This window comes from Capricornis sumatraensis, chromosome 16, assembly GCF_032405125.1.
Source record: "Capricornis sumatraensis isolate serow.1 chromosome 16, serow.2, whole genome shotgun sequence".
Taxonomy (NCBI): Eukaryota; Metazoa; Chordata; class Mammalia; order Artiodactyla; family Bovidae; genus Capricornis; species Capricornis sumatraensis.
The window spans coordinates 24590386-24605618 of record NC_091084.1 but is presented as its reverse complement, the minus strand read 5'-3'; positions in this window follow the sequence as shown (position 1 = coordinate 24605618).

Genomic DNA, 15233 nt, shown 5'->3' with positions numbered 1-15233 from the left:
AGAATTCTGGAAATAAAAGCAAAAATAAACAAATGGGATCTAATTAAAATTAAAAGCTTCTGCACAACAAAGGAAAATATACGCAAGGTGAAAAGACAGCCTTCTGAATGGGAGAAAATAATAGCAAATGAAGCAACTGACAAACAACTAATCTCAAAAATATACAAGCAACTTATGCAGCTCAATTCCAGAAAAATAAACGACCCAATCAAAAAATGGGCCAAAGAACTAAATAGACATTTCTCCAAAGAAGACATACGGATGGCTAACAAACACATGAAAAGATGCTCAACATCACTCATTATCAGAGAAATGCAAATCAAAACCACAATGAGGTACCACTTCACACCAGTCAGAATGGCTGCGATCCAAAAATCTGCAAGCAATAAATGCTGGAGAGGGTGTGGAGAAAAGGCAACCCTCCTACACTGTTGGTGGGAATGCAAACTAGTACAGCCACTATGGAGAACAGTGTGGAGATTCCTTAAAAAATTGCAAATAGAACTACCTTATGACCCAGCAATCCCACTGCTGGGTATACACACCGAGGAAACCAGAATTGAAAGAGACACTTGTACCCCAATGTTCATCGCAGCACTGTTTATAATAGCCAGGACATGGAAACAACCTAGATGTCCATCAGCAGATGAATGGATAAGAAAGCTTTGGTACATGTACACAATGGAGTATTACTCAGCCGTTAAAAAGAATTCATTTGAATCAGTTCTGATGAGATGGATGAAACTGGAGCCAATTATACAGAGTGAAGTAAGCCAGAAAGAAAAACACCAATACAGTATACTAACACATATATATGGAATTTAGAAAGATGGCAATGACGACCCTGTATGCAAGACAGGAAAAAAGACACAGCTGTGTATAACGGACTTTTGGACTCAGAGAGAGAGGGAGAGGGTGGGATGATTTGGGAGAATGGCATTCTATCATGTATACTATCATGTAAGAATTGAATCGCCAGTCTATGTCTGACGCAGGATACAGCATGCTTGGGGCTGGTGCATGGGGATCACCCACAGAGATGTTATGGGGAGGGAGATGGGAGGGGGTTTCATGTTTGGGAACACATGTAAGAATTAAAGATTTTAAAATTTAATAAAAAAAAAATAAATATTAAAAAAAAAAAAAAAAAAAAAAAAAAAAAAAAAAAAAAAAAAAAAAAAAAAAAAAAAAAAAAAAAAAGATTACCAAGGAGACTGTCAGAGATGGGTCTTGTGCCTCCTCCTCTACTTCCATTGAAACAAAACAACAACTCATTCCTCCAGGTGTCCTAGAAATGCTATTCCCTTGTCCTCCAGCCCGCCCTGGGGCCACCAGCCAGGATGCAGAATCTGTGGGCAGTAGGTAAGAAGGAGGTTCTCTCCTCTTGACTTCAGAACACCTCCAGTCAATTTCTTTAACAATCCAAGTGACAAGGTCAGGATGGCCCAATTATAGTTACCAGTGTTTCCCTGAGTCCTTCGGAAAGAACCCCAATTATGACACTGGGCTCCTTATTCCCTTTTCTCCTATAACCCAGATTTAACCCAGATTAAGACAAATTTTAGCAACACTTAATCAGAATTGACCCTTCCTTTCAGATTCACTTATCTCAGGTAGAACTACTTCCAAGATGCAGATTTTTTTTTTTTTTTAATCCTAATAGGAAAGGCCAATACTCTCAAGGCTGAACCCATGGATAAAATTTAAAATGTGAAAGCAAAGATACTTCCCAATCAGCAGGGAATGGTTTTGTTGGAAAATCAGCCAGAAGATGGATGCACCAGCAACATGCAGTTACAACATTAAAAAAGGAACCGTTTGGTTGTTAAGACTTTATGGTGGTGTTAAGAAAAAGAAGTCGTCCTATATACTACCAAGAAGAAGAAGCTTAAGAGAGAGAAGGTGGAACTGATTTCCCTGAAATACTCTAAGGCTGATGACATTGGCAATGCTGGCGCCCTCCCTGGGACTTTCTGGCAGCATCTTCATAGCAAGCTACCTTGACATACATGACTTTGCAAGTGTTGTCTAATCCTTGCTTCAGGGATTTCTCTGGTGGTCCAGTGGTTAAGACTCCGCATTTCCAATGCAGGGTTCAATCCCCGGTTGGGAACTAAGATCCCAAATGCCATGTGTTATAGTCAAAAAGAAATTCTTTTTTTTTTTTTTAAAGACTCTTTGCTTCAACAGTAAACATGTGTGTTAATACAAAACCAGAATGACCTTAAACATTGAATTTTATTCCAATGTTTTAAATATGAAGACCTTACTTTCAAAAAAACAAAACTATAGTGGTAGAGAACAGTGGTTGGTAGGGGTTACAAGTGGGGAGAGGATGTGATTACCAAGGGGCAGCAAAATGGAGCTTTTGGGGGTGATGGGAAGTTCTGTATCCTGATCTGTGCTGGTGGTGGCCCCACAAATTTATGTATGTGTTAAAACTTACATAGAATTATACATCAAAAATTTTCAAGTTTATTGAATGATAGCTTTTTAATTCGGAGAAGGCAACAGCACCCCACTCGAGTACTCTTGCCTGGAAAATCCCATGGACGGAGGAGCATGGTAGGCTGCAGTCCATGGGGTCGCTAAGAGTCAGATACGACTGAGCAATTTCACGAATTTCACTTTTCACTTTCATGCATTGGAGAAGAAAATGGCAACCCACTCCAGTGTTCTTGCCTGGAGAATCCCAGGGATGGGGGAGCCTGGTGGGCTGCCATCTGTGGGGTTGCACAGAATCGGACATGACTGAAGTGACAGCAGCAGCAGCAGCAGCAGCCTTTTAATTAGTTAAATTAAAACAAATTAAATTTTAGAAGGTCTTTTCTAAACAGTGAAAAAATAAGCAGACCCATAGGCTAGTTCATGAAGAAACTATCATTGGAAGTGTCTAGACGGCCAGCATCCAGGTGCCAGTCTTGTGACGTTATTCCCATACAGAGGCCACAAAGTCACTTGGAGATGGTCACAGGGATGGGGAAAATGGGGCAGTAACGAAACTAGTTACACAGAAGCTAGTGTATCTTTTTACAGAGAAGCATTTTCCATGCACAGGGACTCACAGGAGACCTCCAAAGTGTGCAAAATAAAGCAGCTTGCAAACATGAAAAAGAAAATGAGCTCTACCTGACTAGGTAATCAGAAAAGTCATCACCAGAAGCAAAACCACCCTATACACCACCTAAACATCGAGAACCATCCTCCACAGATACCAGCACCAGCACAAAGCGTGCTGCCTGGGGAGCATCCAATGACTCACAGAAACCCAGAACCAACCATGCAGCTGGGAAGGAGGTTGGCACATGGGAAGGAAAGTCCCAAAATGAGATAAAATTTTCCATCAGTACAATATGATGGGAGCGCAGAATCAAACTTAGGTTAATTTATGGGCAGGGATAGTGGTAAAGAACCCGCCTGCCAGTGCAGAAGACACAAGCAACTTGGGTATGATCTTTGGGTCGGGAAGTAGGAAATGGCAACCCAACTCCAGTATGCTTGCCTGGAAAATTCCATGGGCAGAGAAGCCTGGCCCTGGGGTCACAAAGAGTCGGACATGAATGAGCATGCACACAGTATCACTGGTCCTGCTCACAGCGCCAGCGGTCTCGCTGTTCACACTGTCTGCACTGTTTGCTGAACCCAGGGTAGGCAAGGCGCAGGCTAAGAGGCTGGAAGAAGACTTGAGGAGCCATAGGAACTACAGACACGTTTATCCTCTCCTGGCTGGCATGGCAGCTGTAACATAGCCTCTCTCCCGGCTGATGCAGCGGCCGTAGCAACAGCCATAACATAACCAAAACGTAGCCAAAACATAACCGCATATAACATAACCATGATGTCACTCCAGTATAGCAGCAGCAGCGGCCAGGGCTTTCATGCTGAAGCCCATACAGGTGTACCACGCAAAGTAACCCGTGACCAAGCGAGGACCTCACAGCGTGCCTGCACAGTGCTAGAAGTGATCTCAGCTGTTACATAGTCACTATTTACAAAATGTGGGGCAGGAGCGAGGCGAGACAGCGTGATCACACCATCTTGGCTGACTTGCTCTATCCCTACACACACGCACGAAGAATTTGAGATTTCCCACCCACCTGAGACTGGTGCCTGCCATGCCAGTGAAACTCACAGGCTGGTCACCGTTGTTGACTAAGTGGTATTTCTTCTCCTCTTCCCACTCCCTGCACACAGGACAGACAGGGGTGCTGTCTGTGCCCTACACAGCGACTTCAGCTGCAGCTGAGACTGCTGGTCCCCATGCATGGTCCAAGGAACCAACTCAAGCACCCTCCGAGTCTCTGCTTGACTGCCCTAGGGCTTTCTTCCTCCACATCCCAGTTGTTAAGAGCAGTCTCAAGATATTAACACCTGCAAGGGCAAACCCTCAACTGATAGCATTGCAAGTCAGTCAATAAAATCACCAGACTCCCCCTGCAGAGGGATGATTCTGACAGGTCCTCATCAGAATTGAGCCCAGTTGCCCACGTAGCACCAGCTCACTATGACTCTTCCTCCTTGTCCATCTCCCTCACCCCTTTCCCTTGGATCTCTGCTGCTGCTGCTGCTTCTGCTTCAGTCGTGTCCGTCTGTGCGACCCCATAGATGGCATCCTACCAGGCTCCCCCATCCCTGGGATTCTCCAGGCAAGAACACTGGAGTGGGCTTGCCATTTCCTTCTCCAGTGCATGAAGGTGAAAAGTGAAAGTGATGTCGCTCAGTCATGTCCGACTCAGCGACCACATGGACTGCAGCCTACCGCTCTCCAATCCTTTTTTCAGGCTCCTCAGTTTGGGGAAACCCACACTGAAGACAAATGGCTGGACTATTATCACTCTCGACTCCATCGCACTCATTCTGTGAGGTCCTAGAGCCAGCGCCTGAAACAGAACTGCACATTTCCACCTACTGCCAATGGCTGGAAAAACATAAATCTCTTAGTGTCAGTAAACTGGCTAAGATGTTTTAGCCATTTCTAGTGAGGACTCTGCAGCCTCCTCCCCGTTATTTCACTTGTATGTAACCATTTTAGGAAGCTGTTCATGCTTCTCACCCCCAGCCTGGGTTCCCTGTGGCCCGCTGGCCGTAAGCAGCAGATCCTGGCTGTTTTGGTTTTCTACCCCTATCTATATAATGAGCCCCAGGAGGTTGGCGCTCTAAGCATTTCAGTGCCCACTGGAGGGCCTGTAATTTCTTCCCTAATTAGGGAGGTGAAAGGGCAGTTCAGGGGAGACTCTGCTCCTGCATCTGACATTAGCATAGCACCAGACGGCCCACCTTCCCCCTCCCTCATCAATCTGCTCAAGCCCGTCGCCCTCCAGCCACAACTGCTCAGGTTAAGATGCACCAAGACGGAAAGTTGCCACTTGATTAAGATAAAAATAAATTAATCAAAATATGTAACACATCCCTCCTTTGAACAGATGGCTGGGGAGCTTGCCTCATAACGTTGAACATCAAAAATGAATCAGAGGCTCATCTCCCTGCATAATCAAGAATTCGCTCACTGTTTCTACTGCAGCCAGGCAGGAGTTGGAGATGCCATAGGCAAAGGCTGAGAACCCACTGATCCCTATCTCAAGCCTCTGCTTAGCCTTGTTCTCTGTCAGGTAACACTCCTCTGCATCAGACACCATGTCAGTGTGGGCATGGGGATGGGGAGACAGGAGAATATAAAATAAATGAGAGATGTGTCAGTCTCTCCCTTCCAAAGTGCTTGTTACCCTTTATCAGACTGCACCTGTTGACACCTTTTCCAAAGAAAAAGTATTCCAGCCACCTCCTGTTGTTTTTTTTTTTTTAATCTCTTGGAGACATCCCAGTCCAGATACTTGTCACTTCACTCTGGTTACAACACTTGGGCACACTGCATTATGATTTATTTGTTTACTTGTCTTAGCTCCCTTGAGCTCTTTGAAGGCAAAGATAATTTCTTATGTGACTTGATATCACAGAACCCAGCAACGACTTAAATAAATGTTTGATGTATGAATAAAAATAAATGGAAAATTGAAAGAGCCTCTCAGTTGATCTCCCTCCATTCCCCTTGTTCTATTCCACACGGATGCCAGTATAAATCTTTGCAAAACTTTCAATCAGACAAATCTATTGTTGCTATGAAATTATCTCCAAGATATAGGATGAGGCAAAAAAAGGAAGACCCAGAACAATGCATGTATTACACATGTATAATTGATTTAAATGGAAGCAAGGGACATGTATATATATGGATGTGTGCATATATATATTTCTAAGATTTCACCCCACCTGCCTCCCCATCCACTTCTTGCCCACTCCACACTAGCACTAACTCAAGGAGGGTCTGATTCTGCCAGATTCTCAAACAGGCTGGCTACACAGTTTGCAGGGCCCGGGGGTTAAGGAAAATATGAGATCTTTTTTGAAAGGCATTAATACTCAAGATAGTGGCAGCAGAGCATGACACCAAGCACAGGGCCTTCTGAGCCTGGTACCTGTGTAACCACACAAATCACATGCCCATGAAATGGTCCCTCATCTCAGACCTCTTCCAAAAGGGAAAAACAGCTTGTCAGAGAGAGTGTCAGAGAGAAATGAGCCATCTCCCACCCCGGCTTCTCCATCCAGGCAGACTCTGACATCCTAAGCTCCTTCCTACATATTCGCTCAATATTTTGATTAAAAACCATGATAAACTTGTGGATGCAACAAAAGGAGAAATTGATGTTTTAATACAACTCATTAGAGCACCTTTATTAACTCCAGAAATTAAAAAAAGGATATAAAATAGAAAGATTAGTTTAAAATCAACACTGCCCTGGTGAGGGCAGCTGCAATTCCAGAAACATTCATTGCTGGGTCGTCTCATTACTGATTAAATAAGAAATCTCAAATACCATTAGACAATTGTGATTAAATGTATGTCATTCTAATTGAATGTGTGGTTTATTGCCTTCCCTGGATCGGCAGGTCACCTTCCTGTTGCGTATATTTGGAAAGGGCACATCTATACACTGATGGCACGTGAGCCATTCTTTCTCAGACAGCCCTACAGCCCTCAGAGTTGCATCCTAAAAAATGACTGCATTTGCAGGTGGGGAAGGAGTGTGTGGTACAGTAAGAAGCCTAAGATGATGAAAATAAATTCCACTTAATGTCATGGCTGGGCACTTTTCCCTCTCATATTATTACCAGGCTCTAGGTCTTCTGACGTCAGAGTTGCTGACAGTCCCTCTGGCTCTGGAGTCACTTGTGGACTCAAGGGTGTGGGGCATCTTTTGGACTTAAAGAAACATCTCTGAATCTTTGAAACTTGATCTAACTAGGATTATGCAGAAAAGAAAAACCTTGGAGCTAATTGCTCCCTCACTCATGCTAAGGAGCCAGGGCAGAAGAGTCTCCTAAGGCCTGTTCATTTTCATTTCCCAAGGACAAAGGCACAAAATTAATTTCGCTTTCACTCTGACTGGTTGTTGCTACCCCCTTATCCCATGGGACGTTGGACTATACTCTCCCTTCCCTAGTCTTACTTTGCTTGGATTGGAACCATGGTGAAGCGGGAAGAGCATCAGGCCACCCGCTTATGAGATCCAATGCCCCACCAGGCACACGATCCGAAGAGGGAACAGGGTGGCATCGGCCCATGCCTGCCCTGGAGGGATTATGCAGTCAGACAGTCATTCTTGGGAGCATTTTGTTGCACACACACTACACACACACACACACACACACACACACACACACACTGCTTGAGTCTGCTGTTTGGAACTCAGAGGAGGGTCAAACAGGAAGCGGGGACATGGGGAAGCTTGTACTCAGCAAGGCCTTGCAGCTTCCTGCTCGGTTTCAGTCCCCCCTTTTCTTTGATGCTCCTCAATCCTGAGTGGAGCAGGGATGGACAAGAAAGGGAATAAAGTTCTGGGTAGAGAGCTTAATCACAGACTCAGCAGGGGAACTCAGTTTTAGGGCTCAGTTTCGCCTTCCTCCCATCTGTATCCATGTCTTCTCTTGCTTTCTCCATCTAGGTACTCCTTTCGTCCCTCCCACACTCATGAAGAGCATGATTTTAAAAATGGCTAAAAGGAAAGCCTTGTGTTACTGCTACTGATAGCAAGTCAGACCCTGTGGGGCTCCTGGGCACAAAACCCTTTCTGTGACCCCCATTTCTTGATTACAGGAGACAGGCTTCATTCAGCCTCCATCACCTTCCCTGAGTTCCAATGGGCAGGTTCCAACAGTTGCTATTAAGGAAGAGAAGGGAGGTGAAACAAGGTAGGAGCAGGATATAAATACTTAACAATATCTTTGAGCTATTTTGCAGATGCTGAAACGCCCACTATGTGGGAGAAATTAACCATATGCTGCCCACAAGCAAGTAGACCCAAGACCGGTTAGAACCAGACGGTTAATGATGCTGACTCCCACTCAGCTCACCACCAACCAATCAGAAGAATGTCCACAAGCTGGTCACGCCCTCCTCTTTGAACCATTACTATGAAACTCCACACTACTCCTACCCCTCCAGGTTGGGACACACAGTTTTGAGGGCATTAGTCCCCGTGGGCCCCTTTGCCTGGCAAGGCAATAAAGCTGTTCTTTCCTCCTTTATTCAAAACTCTGTCTCCGAGAATTAATTCGGTGTCAGGGTACAGAGGCCAGATTCGGCTTCAATTGTGTTGGTAGATCACAGACAGAAAAGGGCTCTACCAAAATAGCCCTGTTGCTGCATTCAGCCAGCTTCCTGGCCCGCACCTCTGTGGGCAGAGAAGGCCTGCATTCCCAAGAGCAGACTCAAGCAGTGTGTGTGTCTATGTGTATATCTGTGCGACCTGAAATAAGCAATGAAGGAAGTACAATCACCAGGCTGACAGCGGCTTCGAGATGCATGGACAGGAAGGCTTGCTTTCTATTCCATCAATTCTTCTTTGGTACAAAGCAAAAATCAATAACAGCTCACTTCAAATTTACAACTTTCCCAATTTGGAGGTTCAACTTTTAAGCCTCCTTTAAACATGTTGTCCTAACTTGGGCCTCAGTTCCTGAGCACAGACTCTGCACACAGTCCATAAACACGGCCAAGAGAGGGTCCTTGGGAAGCCAGGGCCTCAGCCATCTCTGAGAAGGGTGTCTCTGCATCCGAATTTGTAGTCAAAGGCCCCAGCCTGCTCTGGTTCTGGAATCTCATTTCATTTCTGCCGTGGACTTCGCAGGCTGGTAGGTATGACAAATTGTCTTATCTTTGTCTAACCTTTGTTGGACCCATGCTGGCGTCAGGTTTCACTTTAATATATGACTTCAGTTTAATAGCAAAGTGGTTCTCTTAAAAATGTCAGATTGTAAAATGCTGAGTCACTCACCAAGAAAATACTGGTCCTGAGTAGAAATTAGAATCACTGGGGCACGCAGAATAAGACCACATATCTTCAGTCTAAATAGAGGGAGATGGAGCTTAAGTTCAGATTAAATTTAGAAAGTAGTTCTGAGCTCCAAAGACACTGTGTGCTCTGAGAGACAAGAATGAATCAGCTAGAAGGAGGAAGCATCCTTAAAATAGTGTTATACCTAAAAGCAAACACAGTAAAAGCAGAGTAGATGTGACATTCAACCTTTTATTTACTTAACCACTGACTACACTGAACTAAATGGGACAAAACTATGAAGACAACCTAGCAAATAGATTAGAAGTGTAAGAAGGGATACAGTCCTGCCCACGGGCATATAAGATTCTTTTATTTTCGCTTTATAAGTATCTTGTCTTTGCATTTATAAGTGAATTAAACTACCCAGTAATAATACATGAATGAATGACTGAATCCTAAAATCAGTAGGCAAATCATAAGAAACAGGATATATATATAAAGTGTCTCCTCGCCAAACACATATTACAAAAGTAAAAGCAGTTAATGTACAGGGGAGACACCTGGCAGGTGCCGCCTTAAATAAGAGCTCAAAGTTAACACCGCAGGTACCAGGACCAAGAGAGGCCACGCGCCTCCTGATATGATGCTCTGAGACAGAGCACACATCACTTCTGGGGTGCTCTTGCCAAAAATGAATAGCCTGGATGTAAGTCACAATGAGACATCACATAAACCTAAATTAAGAACACCATAGAAGATAACTGGCCAGTTCAGTTCAGTAGCTCAGTCGTGTCCAACTCTTTGCAACCCATGGACTGCAGCACGCCAGGCTTCCCTGTCTATCACCAACTCCTGGAGCTTGCTCAAACTCATGTCCATCGAGTCAGTGATGCCATCCAACCATCTCATCCTCTGTCATCCCCTTCTCCGCCTGCCTTCAGTCTTTCCCAGCATCAGGGTCTTTTCCAATGAGTCAGTTCTTTGCATCAGGTGGCCAAAGTCTTGGAGCTTCAACTTCAGCATCAGTCCTTCCAATGAATCTTCAGGACTGATCTCCTTTAGAATGGACTGGTTGGATCTCCTTGCTGTCCAAGGGACCCTCAAGAGTCTTCTCCAACACCACAATTCAAAAGCATCAATTCTTAGGTGCTCAGCTTTCTTGATGGTCCAACTCTCAGATCCAAACATAACTACTGGAAAAACTGTAGCTTTGACTAGATGGACTTTTGTTGGGAAAGTAATGTCTCTGCTTTTTACTATGCTGTCTATGTTTGTCATAGCTTTTCTTCCAAGAAACAAGCATCTTTTAATTTCATGTCTGCAGCCTCCATCAGCAGTGACTTTGGACCCAGGAAAATAAAGTCTGCCACTCTTTCCATTGTTCCCCCATCTATTTCCCATGAAGTGATAGGACCAGGTGCCATGATCTTAGTTTTTTAATGTTGAGCTTTAAGCCAGCATTTTCACTCTCCTCTTTCACCTTCATCAAGAGACTCTTTAATTCCTCTTCACTTTCTGCTATTAGGGTGGTGTCATCTGCATATCTGAGGTTATTGATATTTCTCCTGGCAATCTTGATTCTAGCTTGTGCTTAATCCAGCCCGGCATTTTGCATGATGTACTCTGCGTATAAGTTAAATAAGCAGGGTGACAATATACAGCCTTGACATACTCCTTCCCCAATTTGGAACCAGTCCATTGTTCCATGTCTGATTCTAATTGTTGCTTCTTGACCTGCATACACATTTCTCAGGAGGCAGGTAAGGTGGTCTGGTATTCCCATCTCTTTCAGAATTTTCCGCAGTTTGTTGTGATCCACACAGTATCCACTACACTTTGGCATAGTCAGTAAAGCAGATGTTTTTTCTGGAACTCTCTTGCTTTTTCTATGATCCAACAAATGTTGGCAGTTTGATCTCTGGTTCCTCTACTTTTTCTAAATCCAGCTTGAACATCTGGAAGTTATCAGTTCTCACACTGTTAAAGCCTAGCTTGGAGAATTTTGAGCATTACTTGGCTAGCATGTGAGATGAGTGCAATTGTATGATAGTTTGAACATTCCTTGGCATTGCCTTTCTTTGGGATTGGAATGAAAACTGACCTTTTCCAGTCCTGTGGCCACTGCTGAGTTTTCCAAATTTGCTGGTATATTGAGTGCAGCACGTTCATGGCATCATCTTTTAGGATTGGAAATTGCTCAACTGGAATTCCATCACCTTGACTAACTTTGTTCATAGTGATGCTTCCTAAGGCCCACTTGACTTCACATTCCAGGATGTCTGGCTCTAGCTGAATAATCACACCATCATGGTTATCTAGGTCTTTAAGATCTTTTTTCTATAGTTCGTCTGTATAGCCTTGCCACCTCTTCTAAATATCTTCTTCTTCTGTTAGGGCCATTACTGGAGAAGGGAATGACAAACAACTTCAGTATTCTTGCCTGCAGAACCCCATTAACAGGATGAAAAGGCAAAAAGATAGCTGGCTAGCACTTTTCAAACATGAAAGGGTCATCAGAGACATTTTAAAACCAAAGAACCGTTTCAGATGAAAGGACACTAAGCAGGCAGGACCATCATATGTAAAGTGTGATCCTGGATGGGATCCTGGAAATGAGAAAGGGCCTGGTGGGAAAACTGACAAAATCTGAGTTAAGTTCACAGACTATAGTATGTATCAATGCTAATAGTTCTGACTATTGTCCTCTAGGTTATATAAGATGTTGCCATTTGGGGGAGTCTGGGTGAGGGGAATTTCTCATACAGTTTTTGCAACTTTTTTCTGAAGTCTGAGATGAATTCAAAATGAAAAAAATAAAATGTTAAGTGAATTAAAAGATCTCAATCTAGCAATTGTAAGGAGAGAAAGAGCTTTGTTAACTTGAAAATATAGTAGCATAATCAAAACGATATGAAACCAGGTATATAAATAATGAAGCAACCATATGGAGTTTCTTTTTTCCTGTAATTGTGTAATATCTGCGCATTTTTCATCGAGATGGTCAATATGAGCTTTGAGGCTAGAGGACCAGGTATGAAGTGAGGCAGAGGCTCTGTTCCCTGGGAGAAGCAGCCACCGCCACCTGGAGGCTTGGGCACTTTCCCTGAGTTTCTCTTAGCTCCATCTCCTCCTCCACTAAACAATCCATCTTGGTGGCCTTGCTAAGAGGTATTAAAGGGCAGTGCAAACCAAGGGTCCCTGTCCCCCTTCAGAGCAGAGCAAGGCCGTGTTGCTGGGCGAGCAGCCGGGCCACCCTGGCTTGCCTGGTCTGAGGGCACAGCGGCCTTCACTCTGGGACCACTGAATGTGCAGTCCCCGGCCTCCGTCTCCATGCCTCCAAGACTAGGGATGGGCAAGGGTCCTCTGCAGAGGGACAGGACCAGCCCCCTACTCACCACCCCTGTCATGCCATTTGGGATTTGAGCTGCAGCTCCCCACAGCCTCCTGAGTCCTCTGCTGCTCACTCGCTCTCTCTCATCAGCACACTCCTGCAGCCAGGCTGCCATGCAGAGATGCAGTTTACACTTTACGTCAACAACCTGCTGCCACCTGTGGCAAAAGCAGAGACACCCGGCAGGCAGGCGCCTGGGTCTGGCAGGAGACAAGAGACTGGTGGGCTTGGGCCCCATCGAGCTCTTCTTCACAGAGACTGGGGTGGGAGCCTGTAGGGGTGCCCCATCCCACCCCAGACATAGGGAGGTCTCATTCGTTCCCCATCCACAGTATTCACACCTGCTGCTGTCAGCTCATTCTCAACCCTCTAGAGGGCATGCGTGCATACACACACACACACACACACACACACACACACACACACATGCACACATGCACACCTGTTCTTGAGGAGGGCATAGAAACCTACGGTTCCTACAGACCCTCACAGCCTGGTTCACAGGGCCAGGGACAAGGCAGGCTGTGTTTATTAGGCCCAGCAAAGTTACTTTCTGACCCTTATCCCTGTTCCTGCCCACCTGCCCATTCTCTGACGGCAACTAGAGAGCAGGAAAGCTATTTCCCAGCAGCCAGTCCATTCTGAAGGAGATCAGCCCTGGGGTTTCTTTGGAAGGAATGATGCTGAAGCTGAAGCTCCAGTACTTTGGCCACCTCATGCAAAGAGCTGACTCATTGGAAAAGACTCTGATGCTGGGAGGGATTGGGGCCAGGAGGAGAAGGGGACGACCAAGGATGAGATGGCTGGATGGCATCACGGACTCAATGGACGTGAGTCTGAGTGAACTCCGGGAGATGGTGATGGACAGGGAGGCCTGGCGTGCTGCGATTCATGGGGTTGCGAAGATTTGGACACGACTGAGCAACTGAACTGAACTGAACTGAACTGAGCCTCTGGGTACTGGTCTCCTCTCCCCGAACGGCTAAGTCAACAAGAGTCTATGGAACCCTCCTGTCTGTCAAATAAGCCACAACTGTCAAAAGAGACCTGCAGAAGCCTTCAGAGTCAGACAGACGGGGATGCAAGTTCGGCCCTAGAGCTCGCTAGCTGTGCAGCCTTGTCGAAGTCACGACCTTTCGGATTTTGATGACTTCAGCTGTACAAGAGAGGAAATAAGTATGATACCTTGCAAGGTTGTTCTGAGGCTCAAATGAGATAATGTCTACTAATCATCTAATGCAGGGTATGGCACACCCCAGACAGTCAGTAAATGTTTAGTTTCAACCTCCTTAATAATACAATTATTGTTAATGGAGCATACCAGTCTCTGGGTGGGCATTTCACCTAAATCATCTCATGTAATCTCACCATAAACCTACAAGGCAATGATCTTCCTCTTTTAACAGAACTCAAGTAACTTGGGCAAGTCATCCAGGCAGGAAGTGGGAGAGCTGGGACTCTCCTTCTGATCCCAAATACAAGTCTTTCTGGTCTTCACCAACTGGGCTCACCTAGCTTTGTCACACTTCAGGACTGGGCTGACATCAAAAAAAAGGGGCAACTGGGAGACCCCAGGTTCTGGAACCAGAAGCAGCGGCAGGAAGGAAGTCCAGTCCAAGATCCATAGCAGCAACCCCAGGGGTGGAAGGAAGGGAAGGAGCACCTCAGCTTGAAGAAACATCACACAAATGGATGGAGTCACCCACCAGCTTGGGTGGAGGGGTGGGGTGGGCAGCAAGTCCACCTGGCTGTCTGAGCACAGCGGGAGAACCTGGTTCAAAGGACACTCAGCACCACGTGGGAGGTATGCTGGTCAGATTACCTTGCTATTCAAAGTGTGGTTTCAGGACCAGCAGCATCTCCTGGAAGACTTAGAAATACAGAACCCCAGGCCCTCCCCGACCACCTGAATCAGAATCCCACGCTAAACAGTATTCACAGGTGTTTCTTATGTACTTTCGAGTTTGAGAGCCACTGCCTCAGAAGGTGGCTGGACCCTAGTCGCTAAACTAGGGAAAACACAGTGGTTCTCAACCTAGGCTGGATACTGAATCACCTGGAGAGCTTTAAACAACCTCAACGCCCAGGGCCAACCCAGATCACTTATATCAGAATTGGGTATCAGTATTTTAAAATTCCCCAATGGGTAGTTAGTGATTGCTAAGAGGAAAACTTCTGGAATGAGGTTCAAATTGACTCTATTTACTGATGACGTCACCTTGGGCATGTCAGCTCATACCCAGAATCCTCATCTGGATAATGACATTATCCAGGCCACAGGGTTGTAAGCATTTGTGACCCAGGAACCAAAAGCACCCTTGTGAACTCATGCCAAAAAGGCAGCACCTACTCTTTTTGCATCTCACAGCACAGCAGCTCAAAACCAAAGGAAGTGAGACCTTGTTCCTTTGGATTTTATCATTTTATTCAACCCTAATTCACCTACCCTACCTCACCCCAACCCACACACACACTGTCCCGAGAAGGTACAAGAGAGGGAAACC